The sequence below is a fragment of the Salvelinus namaycush genome, chromosome 17 (assembly GCF_016432855.1).
Source record: "Salvelinus namaycush isolate Seneca chromosome 17, SaNama_1.0, whole genome shotgun sequence".
Taxonomy (NCBI): domain Eukaryota; kingdom Metazoa; phylum Chordata; class Actinopteri; order Salmoniformes; family Salmonidae; genus Salvelinus; species Salvelinus namaycush.
This window is the reverse complement of record NC_052323.1, coordinates 19,907,625-19,912,744: the sequence shown is the minus strand read 5'-3', so window position 1 is coordinate 19,912,744 and position 5,120 is coordinate 19,907,625.

The following is a 5,120-nucleotide window of genomic DNA, read 5'->3' as shown; positions in this document are numbered from 1 at the left end:
TGTCAACATGCATTCTAATATAACAGAACCTCTATGGATACAGGCTAGAATGTCAACATGCATTCTAATATAACAGAACCTCTATGGATACAGGTAGAATGTCAACATGCATTCTAATATAACAGAACCTCTATGGATACAGGCTAGAATGTCACATGCATTCTAATATAACAGAACCTCTATGGATACAGGCTAGAATGTCAACATGCATGCTAATATAACAGAACCTCTATGGATACAAGCTAGAATGTCAAACATGCATCAATATACAGAACCTCTATGGATACAGGCTAGAATGTCAACATGCATTCTAATATAACAAGAACCTCTATGGATACAGGCTAGAAGTCAACATGCATTCTAATATAACAGAACCTCTATGGATACAGGCCTAGAATGTCAACATGCATTCTAATATAACAGAACCTCTATGGATACAGGCTAGAATGTCAACATGCATTATAATATAACAGAACCTCTATGGATACAGGCTAGAATGTCAACATGCATTCTAATATAAACAGAAAACTCTATGGATACAGGCAGAATGTCAACATGCATTTAATATAACAGAACCTCTATGGATACAGGCTAGAATGTCAACATGCATCTAATATAACAGAACCTCTATGGATACAGGCTAAATGTCAACATGCATTCAATATAACAGATCTATGGACAGGCTGAAGTCAACATGCATCTATATACAGAACCTCTATGGATACAGGCTAGATGTCAACATGCATTCTAATATAACAGAACCTCTATGGATACAGGCTAGAATGTCAACATGCATACTAATATAACAGAACCTCTATGGATACAGGCTAGAATGTCAACATGCATTCTAATATAACAGAACCTCTATGGATACAGGCTAGAATGTCAACATGCATTATAATATAACAGAACCTCTATGGATACAGGTAGAATGTCAACATGCATCTAATATAACAGAACCTCTATGGATACAGGCTAGAAGTCAACAGATTCTAATATAACAGAACCTCTATGGGTACAGGCTAGAAGTCAACATGCATTCTAATATAACAGAACCTCTATGGATACAGGCTAGAATGTCAACATGCATTTAATATAACAGAACCTTATGGATACAGGCAGAATGTCAACATGCATCTAATTAAACAGAACCTCTATGGTACAGGCTAGAATGTCAACATGCATTCTAATATAACAGAACCTCTATGGATACAGGCCAGAAGTCAACATGCATTCTAATATAACAGAACCTCTATGGATACAGGCTAGAAGTCAACATGCATTCTAATATAACAGAACCTCTATGGATACAGGCTAGAAGTCAACATGCATTCTAATATAACAGAACCTCTATGGATACAGGCTAGAATGTCAACATGCATTCTAATATAACAGAACCTCTATGGATACAGGCCAGAATGTCAACATGCATTCTAATATAACAGAACCTCTATGGATACAGGCTAGAATGTCAAAATGCATCTAATATAAACAGAACCTCTATGGATACAGGCTAGAATGCAACATGCATTCTAATATAACAGACCTCTATGGATACAGGCTAGAATGTCAACATGCATTCTAATATAACAGAACCTCTATGGATACAGGCTAGAATGTCAACATGCATTCTAAATAAACAGAACCTCTATGGATACAGGCTAGAATGTCACACATGCATTCTAATATAACAGAACCTCTATGGATACAGGCTAGAATGTCAACATGCATTCTAATATAACAGAAACTCTATGGATACAGGTAGAATGTCAACATGCATCTAATATAACAGAACCTCTATGGATACAGGCTAGAATGTCAACATGCATTCTAATATAACAGAACCTCTATGGATACAGGCTAGAATGTCAACATGCATTCTAATATAACAGAACCTCTATGGATACAGGTAGAATGTCAACATGCATTCTAATATAACAGAACCTCTATGGATACAGGCTAGAATGTCAACATGCATTCTAATATAACAGAACCTCTATGGATACAGGCTAGAATGTCAACATGCATTCTAATATAACAGAACCTCTATGGATACAGGCTAGAATGTCAACATGCATTCTATATAAAGAAACCTCTATGGATACAGGCTAGAAGTCAACATGCATCTAATATAACAGAACCTCTATGGATACAGGCTAGAAGTCAACATGCATTCTAATATAACAGAACTCTATGGTACACAGCTAGAAGTCAACATGCATTCTAATATAACAGAACCTCTATGGATACAGGCTAGAAGTCAACATGCATTCTATATAAACAGAACCTCTATGGATACAGGCTAGAATGTCAACATGCATTCTAATATAACAGAACCTCTATGGATACAGGCTAGAATGTCAACATGCATTCTAATATAACAGAACCTATGGATACAGGCTAGAATGTCAACATGCATTCTAATATAACAGAACCTCTATGGATACAGGCTAGAATGTCAACATGCATTCTAATATAACAGACCCTATGGATACAGGCTAGAATGTCAACATGCATTCTAATATAACAGAACCTCTATGGATACAGGCTAGATGTCAACATGCATTCTAATATAACAGAACCTCTATGGATACAGGCTAGAATGTCAACATGCATTCTAATATAACAGAACCTCTATGGATACAGGCTAGAAGTCAACATGATTCTAATAAACAGAACCTCTATGGATACAGGCTAGAATGTCAACATGCATTCTAATATAACAGAACCTCTATGGATACAGGCTAGAATGTCAACATGCATCTAATATAACAGAACCTCTATGGATACAGGCTAGAATGTCAACATGCATTCTAATATACAGAACCTCTATGGATACAGGCTAGAAGTCAACATGCATTCTAATATAACAGAACCTCTATGGATACAGGCTAGAAGTCAACATGCATTCTAATATAACAGAACTCTATGGTATAGGCTAGAATGTCAACATGCATTCTAATATAACAGAACCTCTATGGATACAGGCTAGAATGTCAACATGCATTCTAATATAACAGAACCTCTATGGATACAGGCTAGAATGTCAACATGCATTCTAATATAACAGAACCTCTATGGATACAGGCTAGAATGTCAACATGCATTCTAATATAACAGAACCTCTATGGATACAGGCTAGAATGTCAACATGCATTCTAATAAACAGAACCTCTATGGATACAGGCTAGAATGTCAACATGCATTCTAATATAACAGAACTCTATGGATACAGGCTAGAAGTCAACATGCATTTAATATAACAGAACCTCTATGGATACAGGCTAGAATGTCAACATGCATTCTAATATAACAGAACTCTCAGGATACAGGCTAGAATGTCAACATGCATTCTAATATAACAGAACCCCTATGGATACAGGCTAGAATGTCAACATGCATTCTAATATAACAGAACCTCTATGGATCAGGCTAGAATGTCAACATGCATTCTAAATAACAGAACCTCTATGGATACAGGCTAGAATGTCAACATGCATTCTAAATATACAGAACCTCTATGGATACAGGCATAGTGTAACATGCATCTAATATAACAGGAACCTCTATGGATACAGGCTAGAATGTCAACATGCATTCTAATATAACAGAACCTCTATGGATACAGGCTAGATGTCAACATGCATTCTAATATAACAGAACCTCATGGATACAGGCTAGAATGTCAACATGCATTCTAATATAACAGAACCTCTATGGTACAGGCTAGAATGTCAACATGCATTCTAATATAACAGAACCTCTATGGATACAGGCCAGAAAAGTCAACATGCATTCTAATATAACAGAACCTCTATGGATACAGGCTAGAAGTCAACATGCATTCTAATATAACAGAACCTCTATGGATACAGGCTAGAATGTCAACATGCATTCTAATATAACAGAACCTCTAGGATACAGGCTAGAATGTCAACATGCATCAATATAACAGAACCTCTATGGATACAGGCTAGAATGTCAACATGCATTCTAATATAACAGAACCTCTATGGATACAGGCTAGAATGTCAACATGCATTCTAATATAACAGAACCTCTATGGATACAGGCAGAATGTCAACATGCATTTCATAATAACAGAACCTCTATGGATACAAGGCCAGAATGTCAACATGCATTCTAATATAACAGAACCTCTATGGATACAGGCTAGAATGTCAACATGCATTCTAATATAACAGAACCTCTATGGATACAGGCCAGAATGTCAACATGCATTCTAATATAACAGAACCTCTATGGATACAGCAGAATGTCAACATGCATTCTAATATAACAGAACCTCTATGGATACAGGCCAGAATGTCAACATGCATCTAATATAAAAACCTCTATGGATACAGGCCAGAATGTCAACATGCATTCTAATATAACAGAACTCTATGGATACAGGCTAGAATTCAACATGCATTCTAATATAACAGAACCTCTATGGATACAGGCTAGAATGTCAACATGCATTCTAATATAACGAAACCTCTATGGATAAGGCTAGAATGTCAACATGCATTCTAATATAACAGAACCTCTATGGATACAGGCTAGAACGTAACATGCATTCTAATATAACAGAACCTCTATGGATACAGGCTAGAATGTCAACATGCATTCTAATATAACAGAACCTCTATGGATACAGGCTAGAATGTCAACATGCATTCTAATATAACAGAACCTCTATGGATACAGGCTAGAATGTCAACATGCATCTAATATAACAGAACCTCTATGGATACAGCTAGAAGTCAACCGCATTCTAATATAACAGAACCTCTATGGATACAGGCTAGAAGTCAACATGCATTCTAATATAACAGAACCTCTATGGATACGGCTAGAATGTCAACATGCATTCTAATATAACAGAACCTCTATGGATACAGGCGCAGAATGTCAACATGCATTCTAATATAACAGAACCTCTATGGATACAGGCTAGAATGTCAACATGCATTCTAATATAACAGAACCTCTATGGATACAGCCAGAATGTCAACATGCATCTAATATAACAGAACCTCTATGGATACAGGCTAGAATGTCAACATGCTTCTAAATAACAGAACCTCTATGGATAACAGCTAGAATGTCACATG